The following is a 15,000-nucleotide window of genomic DNA, read 5'->3' as shown; positions in this document are numbered from 1 at the left end:
CATAAGTCACATTTGCCAGCATAAGTCACATTTGCCAGCATAAGTCACATTTGCCAGCATAAGTCACATTTGCCAGCATAAGTCACATTTGCCAGCATAAGTCACATTTGCCAGCATAAGTCACATTTGCCAGCATAAGTCACATTTGCCAGCATAAGTCACATTTGCCAGCATAAGTCACATTTGCCAGCATAAGTCACATTTGCCAGCATAAGTCACATTTGCCAGCATAAGTCACATTTGCCAGCATAAGTCACATTTGCCAGCATAAGTCACATTTGCCAGCATAAGTCACATTTGCCAGCATAAGTCACATTTGCCAGCATAAGTCACATTTGCCAGCATAAGTCACATTTGCCAGCATAAGTCACATTTGCCAGCATAAGTCACATTTGCCAGCATAAGTCACATTTCCAAGCATAAGTCACATTTCCAAGCATAAGTCACATTTCCAAGCATAAGTCACATTTCCAAGCATAAGTCACATTTCCAAGCATAAGTCACAGTTGGACTTAATAGTCGGGCCCAGAGAGATTCCCATGAGTGCTATCTCTGGCAGTGGGCTTAATAGTCGGCCCCGGAGGGTCGGCGGTGGGGCTTAATAGTCGGGCCCGGAGGGTCGGCGGTGGGGCTTAATAGTCGGGCCCGGAGAGACTTCCAGGGACGGCCGTTTGTCAGGGGGCTTAATGGCGGGGTCCGATCGGCCTCCCGTGGAAGCCTGCCTGGGGGAGCGGTGAGGACTCTTGAGGGCCAGCGGAAGGAAGAGGTGGTGCTGTATTTGACCCCGGCTGCCGGGAGATGGGGAGCTGGAGGGTTGCCCCGAGGCGGGGTCTGCAGGGAGAACCGGGTTCCGGAGCGGGCGGGCCTAGGGGAGGCAAGCCGGGCCGGGGCTCACCCTCCTGGGCAGGGTCCGAGGGGAGCTTCCCCCTGAGAGAACTTCCACTTCCGTAGACACTTTGACAAAAAACCCCCCAAAAAACCGGAGCCCCCGAGGAGGCCTTCCTGCGGCGAGCGCCAGGCCGGGCTGGGGCTACCCAAGCCTGGGTAAAGCCAGAGGCTAAGTCCCTAACAGGTGGAAGGCTGCATTCTGCTAAGTGTCTACCAGAGGGCGACACTTCCAGGAGACCCAGGGGGCTAAGCCTGAGGCGGCAGGCTGGCCCAGGGTTCCAGGAGAGAGGGAGAGACCGTCCCAGGCGGCTGGGAGAGCCAGGCCGACCCAGGGCTACCCGAGCCTGGGTACATGCCGGAGGCTAAGTCCCTAGCAGGTGGAAGGCTGCATTCTGCTAAGTGTCTACCAGAGGGCGACACTTCCAGGAGACCCAGGGGGCTAAGCCTGAGGCGGCAGGCTGGCCCAGGGTTCCAGGAGAGAGGGAGAGACCGTCCCAGGCGGCTGGGAGAGCCAGGCCTACCCAGGGCTACCCGAGCCGGGGTACATGCCGGAGGCTAAGTCCCTAGCAGGTGGAAGGCTGCATTCTGCTAAGTGTCTACCAGAGGGCGACACTTCCAGGAGACCCAGGGGGCTAAGCCTGAGGCGGCAGGCTGGCCATGGGTTCCAGGAGGGAGGGAGAGATCGTCCCGGGCGGCTGGGAAAGCCAGGCCTACCCAGGGCTACCCGAGCCTGGGTACATGCCGGAGGCTAAGTCCCTAGCAGGTTGCAGGCTGCGTTCTGCTAAGTGTCTACCAGAGGGCGACACTTCCAGGAGACCCAGGGGGCTAAGCCTGAGGCGGCAGGCTGGCCATGGGTTCCAGGAGGGAGGGAGAGATCGTCCCGGGCGGCTGGGAAAAAAGCCAGGCCGACCCAGGGCTACCCGAGCCTGGGCAAAGCCAGAGGCTAAGTCCCTAGCAGGTGGCAGGCTGCGTTCTGCTAAGTGTCTTCCAGAGGGAGACACTTCCAGGAGACCCAGGGGGCTAAGCCTGAGGGCGGCAGGCCGGCCATGGGTTCCAGGAGGGAGGGAGAGATTGTCCCAGGCGGCTGGGAAAGCCAGGGCTACCCGAGCCTGGGTAACGCCAGAGACTTAGTCCCTAGCAGCTGGCAGGCTGCAATCTGCTAAAAATCCACCGGATGGCAACGGAGAGCCGCAGTCCCCGGCTCGTCCACAAGGCGGCGCCAGCACTCGGGTTGCAGGCTGCATTCTGTTAAAAATCCACCGGATGGCAACGTAGAGCCGCTCTCCCCGGCTCATCCACAAGGCGGCGCCACTTCCAGGCGACCCAGGGGGCTAAGCCTGAGGGCGGCAGGCCGGCCCAGGGTTCCAGGAGAGAGGGAGAGATCGTCCCGGGCGGCTGGGAAAAAAAGCCAGGCCGACCCAGGGCTACCCAAGCCTGGGTAAAGCCAGAGGCTAAGTCCCTAGCAGGTGGCAGGCTGCGTTCTGCTAAGTGTCTTCCAGAGGGAGACACTTCCAGGAGACCCAGGGGGCTAAGCCTGAGGGCGGCAGGCCGGCCATGGGTTCCAGGAGGGAGGGAGAGATTGTCCCAGGCGGCTGGGAAAGCCAGGGCTACCCGAGCCTGGGTAATGCCAGAGACTTAGTCCCTAGCAGCTGGCAGGCTGCAATCTGCTAAAAATCCACCGGATGGCAACGGAGAGCCGCAGTCCCCGGCTCGTCCACAAGGCGGCGCCAGCACTCGGGTTGCAGGCTGCATTCTGTTAAAAATCCACCGGATGGCAACGTAGAGCCGCTCTCCCCCGCTTGTCCACAAGGCGGCGCCACTTCCAGGCAACCCAGGGGGCTAAGCCTGAGGCGGCAGGCTGGCCCAGGGTTCCAGGAGAGAGGGAGAGACCGTCCCAGGCGGCTGGGAGAGCCAGGCCTACCCAGGGCTACCCGAGCCTGGGTACATGCCGGAGGCTAAGTCCCTAACAGGTGGAAGGCTGCGTTCTGCTAAGTGTCTACCAGAGGGCGACACTTCCAGGAGACCCAGGGGGCTAAGCCTGAGGCGGCAGGCTGGCCATGGGTTCCAGGAGGGAGGGAGAGATCGTCCCAGGCGGCTGGGAAAGCCAGGCCTACCCAGGCCTACCCGAGCCTGGGTACATGCCGGAGGCTAAGTCCCTAGCAGGTGGAAGGCTGCAATCTGCTAAAAATCCACCGGATGGCAACGGAGAGCCGCAGTCCCCGGCTCGTCCACAAGGCGGCGCCAGCACTCGGGTTGCAGGCTGCATTCTGTTAAAAATCCACCGGATGGCAACGTAGAGCCGCTCTCCCCCGCTTGTCCACAAGGCGGCGCCACTTCCAGGCAACCCAGGGGGCTAAGCCTGAGGCGGCAGGCTGGCCCAGGGTTCCAGGAGAGAGGGAGAGACCGTCCCAGGCGGCTGGGAGAGCCAGGCCTACCCAGGGCTACCCGAGCCTGGGTACATGCCGGAGGCTAAGTCCCTAACAGGTGGAAGGCTGCGTTCTGCTAAGTGTCTACCAGAGGGCGACACTTCCAGGAGTCCCAGGGGGCTAAGCCTGAGGCGGCAGGCTGGCCATGGGTTCCAGGAGGGAGGGAGAGATCGTCCCGGGCGGCTGGGAAAAAAGCCAGGCCGACCCAGGGCTACCCAAGCCTGGGTAAAGCCAGAGGCTAAGTCCCTAGCAGGTGGCAGGCTGCGTTCTGCTAAGTGTCTTCCAGAGGGAGACACTTCCAGGAGACCCAGGGGGCTAAGCCTGAGGGCGGCAGGCCGGCCATGGGTTCCAGGAGGGAGGGAGAGATTGTCCCAGGCGGCTGGGAAAGCCAGGGCTACCCGAGCCTGGGTAATGCCAGAGACTTAGTCCCTAGCAGCTGGCAGGCTGCAATCTGCTAAAAATCCACCGGATGGCAACGGAGAGCCGCAGTCCCCGGCTCGTCCACAAGGCGGCGCCAGCACTCGGGTTGCAGGCTGCATTCTGTTAAAAATCCACCGGATGGCAACGTAGAGCCGCTCTCCCCCGCTTGTCCACAAGGCGGCGCCACTTCCAGGCAACCCAGGGGGCTAAGCCTGAGGCGGCAGGCTGGCCCAGGGTTCCAGGAGAGAGGGAGAGACCGTCCCAGGCGGCTGGGAGAGCCAGGCCTACCCAGGGCTACCCGAGCCTGGGTACATGCCGGAGGCTAAGTCCCTAACAGGTGGAAGGCTGCGTTCTGCTAAGTGTCTACCAGAGGGCGACACTTCCAGGAGACCCAGGGGGCTAAGCCTGAGGCGGCAGGCTGGCCATGGGTTCCAGGAGGGAGGGAGAGATCGTCCCAGGCGGCTGGGAAAGCCAGGCCTACCCAGGCCTACCCGAGCCTGGGTACATGCCGGAGGCTAAGTCCCTAGCAGGTGGAAGGCTGCAATCTGCTAAAAATCCACCGGATGGCAACGGAGAGCCGCAGTCCCCGGCTCGTCCACAAGGCGGCGCCAGCACTCGGGTTGCAGGCTGCATTCTGTTAAAAATCCACCGGATGGCAACGTAGAGCCGCTCTCCCCCGCTTGTCCACAAGGCGGCGCCACTTCCAGGCAACCCAGGGGGCTAAGCCTGAGGCGGCAGGCTGGCCCAGGGTTCCAGGAGAGAGGGAGAGACCGTCCCAGGCGGCTGGGAGAGCCAGGCCTACCCAGGGCTACCCGAGCCTGGGTACATGCCGGAGGCTAAGTCCCTAACAGGTGGAAGGCTGCGTTCTGCTAAGTGTCTACCAGAGGGCGACACTTCCAGGAGTCCCAGGGGGCTAAGCCTGAGGCGGCAGGCTGGCCATGGGTTCCAGGAGGGAGGGAGAGATCGTCCCGGGCGGCTGGGAAAAAAGCCAGGCCGACCCAGGGCTACCCAAGCCTGGGTAAAGCCAGAGGCTAAGTCCCTAGCAGGTGGCAGGCTGCGTTCTGCTAAGTGTCTTCCAGAGGGAGACACTTCCAGGAGACCCAGGGGGCTAAGCCTGAGGGCGGCAGGCCGGCCATGGGTTCCAGGAGGGAGGGAGAGATTGTCCCAGGCGGCTGGGAAAGCCAGGGCTACCCGAGCCTGGGTAACGCCAGAGACTTAGTCCCTAGCAGCTGGCAGGCTGCAATCTGCTAAAAATCCACCGGATGGCAACGGAGAGCCGCAGTCCCCGGCTCGTCCACAAGGCGGCGCCAGCACTCGGGTTGCAGGCTGCATTCTGTTAAAAATCCACCGGATGGCAACGTAGAGCCGCTCTCCCCGGCTCATCCACAAGGCGGCGCCACTTCCAGGCGACCCAGGGGGCTAAGCCTGAGGGCGGCAGGCCGGCCCAGGGTTCCAGGAGAGAGGGAGAGATCGTCCCGGGCGGCTGGGAAAAAAAGCCAGGCCGACCCAGGGCTACCCAAGCCTGGGTAAAGCCAGAGGCTAAGTCCCTAGCAGGTGGCAGGCTGCGTTCTGCTAAGTGTCTTCCAGAGGGAGACACTTCCAGGAGACCCAGGGGGCTAAGCCTGAGGGCGGCAGGCCGGCCATGGGTTCCAGGAGGGAGGGAGAGATTGTCCCAGGCGGCTGGGAAAGCCAGGGCTACCCGAGCCTGGGTAACGCCAGAGACTTAGTCCCTAGCAGCTGGCAGGCTGCAATCTGCTAAAAATCCACCGGATGGCAACGGAGAGCCGCAGTCCCCGGCTCGTCCACAAGGCGGGCCGCATTCTGCTAAAAATCCACCGGATGGCAACGGAGAGCCGCTCTCCCCGGCTCATCCACAAGGCGGCGCCACTTCCAGGCGACCCAGGGGGCTAAGCCTGAGGGCGGCAGGCCGGCCCAGGGTTCCAGGAGAGAGGGAGAGATCGTCCCGGGCGGCTGGGAAAAAAAGCCAGGCCGACCCAGGGCTACCCAAGCCTGGGTAAAGCCAGAGGCTAAGTCCCTAGCAGGTGGCAGGCTGCGTTCTGCTAAGTGTCTTCCAGAGGGAGACACTTCCAGGAGACCCAGGGGGCTAAGCCTGAGGGCGGCAGGCCGGCCATGGGTTCCAGGAGGGAGGGAGAGATTGTCCCAGGCGGCTGGGAAAGCCAGGGCTACCCGAGCCTGGGTAACGCCAGAGACTTAGTCCCTAGCAGCTGGCAGGCTGCAATCTGCTAAAAATCCACCGGATGGCAACGGAGAGCCGCAGTCCCCGGCTCGTCCACAAGGCGGCGCCAGCACTCGGGTTGCAGGCCGCATTCTGCTAAAAATCCACCGGATGGCAACGGAGAGCCGCTCTCCCCCGCTTGTCCACAAGGCGGCGCCACTTCCAGGCAACCCAGGGGGCTAAGCCTGAGGTGGCAGGCCGGCCCAGGGTTCCAGGAGAGAGGGAGAGATTGTCCCAGGCGGCTGGGACAGCCAGGCCTACCCGAGCCTGGGTAATGCCAGAGGCTAAGTCCCTAGCAGGTGGAAGGCTGCAATCTGCTAAAAATCCACCGGATGGCAACGGAGAGCCGCGGTCCCCGGCTCGTCCACAAGGCGGCGCCAGCACTCGGGTTGCAGGCTGCATTCTGCTAAAAATCCACCGGATGGCAACGGAGAGCCGCTCTCCCCCGCTTGTCCACAAGGCGGCGCCACTTCCAGGCAACCCAGGGGGCTAAGCCTGAGGCGGCAGGCCGGCCCAGGGTTCCAGGAGAGAGGGAGAGATTGTCCCAGGCGGCTGGGAAAGCCAGGCCTACCCGAGCCTGGGTAATGCCAGAGGCTAAGTCCCTAGCAGGTGGAAGGCTGCAATCTGCTAAAAATCCACCGGATGGCAACGGAGAGCCGCGGTCCCCGGCTCGTCCACAAGGCGGCGCCAGCACTCGGGTTGCAGGCTGCATTCTGTTAAAAATCCACCGGATGGCAACGGAGAGCCGCTCTCCCCGGCTCGTCCACAAGGCGGCGCCACTTCCAGGCGACCCAGGGGGCTAAGCCTGAGGTGGCAGGCCGGCCCAGGGTTCCAGGAGAGAGGGAGAGATCGTCCCAGGCGGCTGGGAAAGCCAGGCCTACCCAGGGCTACCCGAGCCTGGGTAGATGCCGGAGGCTAAGTCCCTAGCAGGTGGAAGGCTGCATTCTGCTAAGTGTCTACCAGAGGTAGACGCTTCCAGGAAACCCAGGGGGCTAAGCCTGAGGGCGGCAGGCCGGCCATGGGCTCCAGGAGAGAGGGAGAGATTGTCCCAGGCGGCTGGGAAAGCCAGGCCTACCCAGGGCTACCCGAGCCTGGATACATGCCGGAGGCTAAGTCCCTAGCAGGTGGAAGGCTGCATTCTGCTAAAAATCCACCGGATGGCAACGGAGAGCCGCAGTCCCCGGCTCGTCCACAAGGCGGCGCCAGCACTCGGGTTGCAGGCTGCATTCTGCTAAAAATCCACCGGATGGCAACGGAGAGCCGCTCTCCCCCGCTTGTCCACAAGGCGGCGCCACTTCCAGGCGACCCAGGGGGCTAAGCCTGAGGCGGCAGGCCGGCCCAGGGTTCCAGGAGAGAGGGAGAGATCGTCCCAGGCGGCTGGGAAAGCCAGGCCTACCCAGGGCTACCCGAGCCTGGGTAGATGCCGGAGGCTAAGTCCCTAGCAGGTGGAAGGCTGCATTCTGCTAAGTGTCTACCAGAGGTAGACGCTTCCAGGAAACCCAGGGGGCTAAGCCTGAGGGCGGCAGGCCGGCCATGGGCTCCAGGAGAGAGGGAGAGATTGTCCCAGGCGGCTGGGAAAGCCAGGCCTACCCAGGGCTACCCGAGCCTGGATACATGCCGGAGGCTAAGTCCCTAGCAGGTGGAAGGCTGCAATCTGCTAAAAATCCACCGGATGGCAACGGAGAGCCGCGGTCCCCGGCTCGTCCACAAGGCGGCGCCAGCACTCGGGTTGCAGGCTGCATTCTGTTAAAAATCCACCGGATGGCAACGTAGAGCCGCTCTCCCCGGCTCGTCCACAAGGCGGCGCCACTTCCAGGCGACCCAGGGGGCTAAGCCTGAGGGCGGCAGGCCGGCCCAGGGTTCCAGGAGAGAGGGAGAGATCGTCCCGGGCGGCTGGGAAAAAAGCCAGGCCGACCCAGGGCTACCCTAGCCTGGGTAAAGCCAGAGGCTAAGTCCCTAGCAGGCGGCAGGCTGCGTTCTGCTAAGTGACTTCCAGAGGGAGACACTTCCAGGAGACCCAGGGGGCTAAGCCTGAGGGCGGCAGGCCGGCCCGGGGTTCCAGGAGAGAGGGAGAGATCGTCCCAGGCGGCTGGGAAAAAAAGCCAGGCCGACCCAGGGCCACCCCAGCCTGGGTAAAGCCAGAGGATAAGTCCCTAGCAGGTGGAAAGCTGCAATTTGCTATGGAAAGCTGCAATTTGCTATGGAAAGCTGCAATTTGCTAAAAATCCACCGGATGGCAACGTAGAGCCGCTCTCCCCGGCTCGTCCACAAGGCGGCGCCACTTCCGGGCGACCCAGGGGGCTAAGCCTGAGGGCGGCAGGCCGGCCCAGGGTTCCAGGAGAGAGGGAGAGATCGTCCCGGGCGGCTGGGAAAAAGCCAGGCCGACCCAGGGCTGCCGTTGCCTGGGTAATGCCGGAGGCCGAGTCCCTAGCAGGTGGCAGGCTGCTAGCGTCTACCAGAGGGCGAGATCCCGCCTCCCCGAGCGGCCGGGGAGAGAGGATTTGCAGGAGCTGACAGGCGCGCACGCAGAAGGGAAATCCCCCTTGGCGGCCGGGGGGAGAGACGATTTGCAGGAGCTGACAGGCGCGCACGCGCGCGCGCAGAAGGGAAAGTCCCCGGGCGGCCGCGGGGAGAGAGGAGAGATGATTGGCAGGAGCTGACAGGCGCGCACGCGCAGAAGGGAAGTCACCCTCGGCGGGCGGCGGGAGAGACGATTTGCAGGAGCTGACAGGCGCGCACGCGCAGAAGGGAGAGTCGTCCCCCCCGGGCCGGGGAGAGAGATGATTGGCAGCCGGCGGAGGTAGCTGCCAGGCGGACCAGAAGGAGAACTGCGGCCGCTCCGAGCAGAAGGGAAATCCCCCGGGCCTCCGGGGAGACGAGCGGCCTCTGGCAGGCGCGGCGAGCCGGCGCCGGCGCCGCCATCCCGGGCGAGGCGACGGGCGCCTCCCGCCCGGCGCATATGGCACTTCCGTCGACACTTAGTCAAATTTTCAACTTTCAAAATTCCTCCGGCGGCCGTGTTTCACTCCGGGGAGCGGCGCCCTCACGCCGGCGGCGGCGCGCCTCGGCCGGCACGAAGGGGTACCACCTCGAGTCGGTGTCGGGGGTCCCGCCGTGGAACCGGGCGTCGGACGGCCCCGGAGGAGGCCTCGGAGCCGAAAAGGCACTACCGGAATGAGGTTGAATTTGACGGCCGGATCCGGGCCGGAGTTCCACAAAGTCGGACACTTTGAGTGGTTGGTCTTCATGTAATGGGACAGGTGACACTCTCTCTGTGACCTACTTTTGAACACCCCCGTCAAGAACCGTGTCCGAGACAGCGTGTGCTGTCAATTAGCTTACCAAAAGTCAGAGTACCAGGGCATCGGACACCCGACTCTGACAAAGTCCCAGTGAACTCTGCTGACAGGCCGCCGACGGCGGATCCCTGCGGGGGGGAGGCAGAGCGAGGGCACCGCCCCCCCGAGTTGCGAGACAAGCCTCTTTAGGTCGCGTGGCAAGCCTCGGTTTTCAGGCGGGCGCTTCCCGCCGAGCCAATCGGCACTTTTAGACACTTTTGGGGAAAAAAAAAAGAAAAAGTCAAACTTTGAAAAATAAATAACCAACGAAACACGGACCAATGAGAACCGCTTCCGGCTGGTCGCGGAAGGGAGAGATGATTGGCAGGAGCTGCCCTGCGCGCTAGAATGAGAACTGCGGCCGCTCCGAGCAGAAGGGAAATCCCCCGGGCGGGCCAGGGGAGACGAGCGGCCGCTGGCAGGTACGGCGAGAGGGCGCCGGTGCCGCCATCCCGGGCGAGGCGACGGGCGCCCCCCGCTGAGCCGATCGGCTCTTGGACACTTTGGGGAAAAAAATAAAAAAAAAAAAAGGCAAACTTTGAAATAAAACCCCACGAAACACGGACCTCGGTGAGATCCCCCGGGCGGCCGGGGAGAGATGATTGGCAGGAGCTGCCAGGCGCGCAGAAGGGAAGTCCCCCTGTGCGGCCGGGGAGAGATGATTGGCAGCAGGCGGAGGCAGCCGCCAGGCGGACCAGAAGGAGAACTGCGGCCGCTCCGAGCAGAAGGGAAATCCCCCGGCGCGGGCCAGGGGAGACGAGCGGCCGCTGGCAGGTACGGCGAGAGGGCGCCGGTGCCGCCATCCCGGGGGAGGCGACGGGCGCCTCCCGCCGAGCCGATCGGCACTTTTAGACACTTTGGGGGAAAAAGACCGACATTTTAATAAACCCCATACAACACGGACCAGTGAGAACTGCAGCCGGCCGGCCGGCCGGCCGGCGCAGAAGGGAGGTCCCCCGGGAGGGCCGGGGGAGAGATGATTGGCAGGCGGAGGTAGCTGCCAGGCGCGCGCAGAAGGGAAGTTCCCCCGGGCGGCCGGGGGGAGAGAGAGAGAGAGATGATTGGCAGCCGGCGGAGGTAGCTGCCAGGCGGACCAGAACGAGAACTGCGGCCGCTCGGAGCGGAAGGGGAAGTCTGAGGCGGCAGGCCGGCCCAGGGTTCATGGAGAGAGGGAGAGATTGTCCCAGGCGGCTGGGAAAAAAGCCAGGCCGACCCAGGGCCACCCCAGCCTGGGTAAAGCCAGAGGATAAGTCCCTAGCAGGCGGCAGGCTGCGTTCTGCTAAGTGTCTACCGAGAGGGCACCACTTCCAGGCAACCCAGGGGGCTAAGCCTGAGGCGGCAGGCTGGCCCAGGGTTCCAGGAGAAGAGGGAGAGATCGTCCCAGGCGGCTGGGAAAGCCAGGCCTACCCAGGGCTACCCGAGCCTGGGCACATGCCGGAGGCTAAGTCCCTAGCAGGTGGAAGGCTGCAATCTGCTAAAAATCCACCGGATGGCAACGGAGAGCCGCAGTCCCCGGCTCGTCCACAAGGCGGCGCCAGCACTCGGGTTGCAGGCTGCATTCTGCTAAAAATCCACCGGATGGCAACGGAGAGCCGCTCTCCCCGGCTCGTCCACAAGGCGGCGCCACTTCCAGGCGACCCAGGGGGCTAAGCCTGAGGCGGCAGGCCGGCCCAGGGTTCCAGGAGAGAGAGGGAGAGATCGTCCCAGGCGGCTGGGAAAGCCAGGCCGACCCAGGGCTACCCGAGCCTGGGTAAAGCCAGAGGCTAAGTCCCTAGCAGGTGGCAGGCTGCATGCTGCCAAGTGTCTACCGAGAGGGCACCACTTCCAGGCGACCCAGGGGGCTAAGCCTGAGGCGGCAGGCTGGCCCAGGGTTCCAGGAGAGAGGGAGAGATTGTCCCAGGCGGCTGGGAAAGCCAGGGCTACCCGAGCCTGGGTACATGCCGGAGGCTGAGTCCCTAGCAGGCGGCAGGCTGAATTCTGCTAAGTGTCTACCAGAGGGCGACACTTCCAGGAGACCCAGGGGGCTAAGCCTGAGGCGGCAGGCTGGCCCAGGGTTCCAGGAGAGAGGGAGAGATTGACCCAGGCGGCTGGGAAAGCCAGGCCTACCCAGGGCCACCCGAGCCTGGGTACATGCCGGAGGCTAAGTCCCTAGCAGGTGGAAGGCTGCAATTTGCTATGGAAAGCTGCAATTTGCTAAAAATCCACCGGATGGCAACGGAGAGCGGCTCTCCCCGGCTCGTCCACAAGGCGGCGCCACTTCCAGGCGACCCAGGGGGCTAAGCCTGAGGCGGCAGGCCGGCCCAGGGTTCCAGGAGAGAGGGAGAGATTGTCCCAGGCGGCTGGGAAAAGAGCCAGGCCGACCCAGGGCTACCCGAGCCTGGGTAAAGCCAGAGGCTAAGTCCCTAGCAGGTGGCAGGCTGCATTCTGCTAAGTGTCTACCAAGAGGGCACCACTTCCAGGCAACCCAGGGGGCTAAGCCTGAGGCGGCAGGCTGGCCCAGGGTTCCAGGAGAGAGGGAGAGATTTGTCCCAGGCGGCTGGGAAAGCCAGGCCTACCCAGGGCTACCAGAGCCTGGGTACATGCCGGAGGCTAAGTCCCTAGCAGGTGGAAGGCTGCAATTTGCTATGGAAAGCTGCAATTTGCTAAAAATCCACCGGATGGCAACGGAGAGCGGCTCTCCCCGGCTCGTCCACAAGGCGGCGCCACTTCCAGGCGACCCAGGGGGCTAAGCCTGAGGCGGCAGGCCGGCCCAGGGTTCCAGGAGAGAGGGAGAGATTGTCCCAGGCGGCTGGGAAAGCCAGGCCGACCCAGGGCTACCCGAGCCTGGGTAAAGCCAGAGGCTAAGTCCCTAGCAGGTGGCAGGCTGCATTCTGCTAAGTGTCTACCAAGAGGGCACCACTTCCAGGCGACCCAGGGGGCTAAGCCTGAGGCGGCAGGCTGGCCCAGGGTTCCAGGAGAGAGGGAGAGATTTGTCCCAGGCGGCTGGGAAAGCCAGGCCTACCCAGGGCTACCCGAGCCTGGGTACATGCCGGAGGCTAAGTCCCTAGCAGGTGGAAGGCTGCAATTTGCTATGGAAAGCTGCAATTTGCTAAAAATCCACCGGATGGCAACGGAGAGCGGCTCTCCCCGGCTCGTCCACAAGGCGGCGCCACTTCCAGGCGACCCAGGGGGCTAAGCCTGAGGCGGCAGGCCGGCCCAGGGTTCCAGGAGAGAGGGAGAGATTGTCCCAGGCGGCTGGGAAAGCCAGGCCGACCCAGGGCTACCCGAGCCTGGGTAAAGCCAGAGGCTAAGTCCCTAGCAGGTGGCAGGCTGCATTCTGCTAAGTGTCTACCAAGAGGGCACCACTTCCAGGCGACCCAGGGGGCTAAGCCTGAGGCGGCAGGCTGGCCCAGGGTTCCAGGAGAGAGGGAGAGATTGTCCCAGGCGGCTGGGAAAGCCAGGCCTACCCAGGGCTACCCGAGCCTGGGTACATGCCGGAGGCTAAGTCCCTAGCAGGTGGAAGGCTGCAATTTGCTATGGAAAGCTGCAATTTGCTAAAAATCCACCGGATGGCAACGGAGAGCGGCTCTCCCCGGCTCGTCCACAAGGCGGCGCCACTTCCAGGCGACCCAGGGGGCTAAGCCTGAGGCGGCAGGCCGGCCCAGGGTTCCAGGACAGAGGGAGAGATCGTCCCAGGCGGCTGGGAAAAGCCAGGCCGACCCAGGGCTGCCGGAGCCTGGGTAATGCCAGAGGCCGAGTCCCTAGCAGGTGGCAGGCTGCTAGCGTCTACCAGAGGGCGAGATCCCGCCTCCCCGAGCGGCCGGGGAGAGAGGATTTGCAGGAGCTGACAGGCGCGCAGAAGGGAAATCCGGAGAGATGATTGGCAGCCGGCGGAGGCAGCCGCCAGGCGGACCGGAAGGAGAACTGCGGCCGCTGGGAGCGGAAGGGAAATCCCCCGGGCGTCCGGGGAGACTAGCGGCCGCGGCAGGCGCGGCGACCCGGCGCCGGTGCCGCCATCCCGGGCGAGGCGACGGGCGCCTCCCCGCCGGCGCGGTTGGCACTTCCGTCGACACTTTGCCAAATTTTCAACTTTCAAAATTCCTCCGGCGGCCGTTTTTCACACCGGGGAGCGGCGTCCTCACGCCGGCGGCGGCGCACCTCGGCCGGCAAAAAGGGGTACCTCCTCGAGTCGGTGTCGGGGGTCCCGCCGTGGAACCGGGCGTCGGACGGCCCCGGAGGAGGCCTCGGAGCGGAAAAGGCACTACCGGAATGAGGTTGAATTTGACGGCCGGATCCGGGCCGGAGTTCCACAAAGTCGGACACTTTGAGTGGTTGGTCTTCATGTAATGGGACAGGTGACACTCTCTCTGTGACCTACTTTTGAACACCCCCGTCAAGAACCGTGTCCGAGACAGCGAGTCCTGTCAATTAGCTTACCAAAAGTCAGAGTACCAGGGGATCGGACACCCGACTCTGACAAAGTCCCAGTGAACTCTGCTGACAGGCCGCCGACGGCGGATCCCCGCGGGGGGGAGGCAGAGCGAGGGCACCGCCCCCCCGGGTTGCGTGACAAGCCTCTTCAGGTCGCGTGGCAAGCCGCAGTTTTCAGGCGGGCGCCTCCCGCCGAGCCGATCGGCACTTAGACGCTTTGGGGGAAAAAAAGGTCAAACGCACAAAAAAAAAACCCCCATAAAACACGGACCATAAGAGATCCCCCGGGCGGCCGGGGAGAGATGATTGGCAGGAGCTGACAGGCGCGCAGAAGGGAAATCCCCCGAGCGGCCGCTGGCAGGCACGGCGACCCGGCGCCGGTGCCGCCATCCCGGGCGAGGCGACGGGCGCCCCCCGCTGAGCCGATCGGCTCTTAGACACTTTGGGGAAAAAAAAGACAAACTTTGAAATAAAACCCCACGAAACACGGACCTTAACGAGATCCCCCGGGCGGCCGGGGAGAGATGATTGGCAGGAGCTGCCAGGCGCGCAGAAGGGAAATCCCCCTTGGCGGCCGGGGAGAGATGATTGGCAGGAGCTGACAGGCGCGCAGAAGGGAAATCCCCCGGGCGGCCGGGGAGAGATGATTGGCAGCCGGCGGAGGCAGCCGCCAGGCGGACCAGAAGGAGAACTGCGGCCGCTGGGAGCGGAAGGGAAATCCCCCGGGCGTCCGGGGAGACTAGCGGCCGCTGGCAGGCGCGGCGACCCGGCGCCGGTGCCGCCATCCCGGGCGAGGCGACGGGCGCCTCCCCGCCGGCGCGGTTGGCACTTCCGTCGACACTTTGCCAAATTTTCAACTTTCAAAATTCCTCCGGCGGCCGTTTTTCACACCGGGGAGCGGCGTCCTCACGCCGGCGGCGGCGCACCTCGGCCGGCAAAAAGGGGTACCACCTCGAGTCGGTGTCGGGGGTCCCGCCGTGGAACCGGGCGTCGGACGGCCCCGGAGGAGGCCTCGGAGCGGAAAAGGCACTACCGGAATGAGGTTGAATTTGACGGCCGGATCCGGGCCGGAGTTCCACAAAGTCGGACACTTTGAGTAGTTGGTCTTCATGTAATGGGACAGGTGACACTCTCTCTGTGACATACTTTTGAACACCCCCGTCAAGAACCGTGTCCGAGACAGCGGGTCGTGTCAATTAGCTTACCAAAAGTCGGAGTACCAGGGCCTCGGACATCCGTCTCCGACAAAGTCCCTGCGACCTCAGCTCTCACGCCGCCGATA

This window comes from Leptodactylus fuscus, unplaced genomic scaffold (assembly GCF_031893055.1).
Source record: "Leptodactylus fuscus isolate aLepFus1 unplaced genomic scaffold, aLepFus1.hap2 HAP2_SCAFFOLD_1062, whole genome shotgun sequence".
Taxonomy (NCBI): Eukaryota; Metazoa; Chordata; class Amphibia; order Anura; family Leptodactylidae; genus Leptodactylus; species Leptodactylus fuscus.
Note: the sequence above shows the minus strand (reverse complement) of the source record.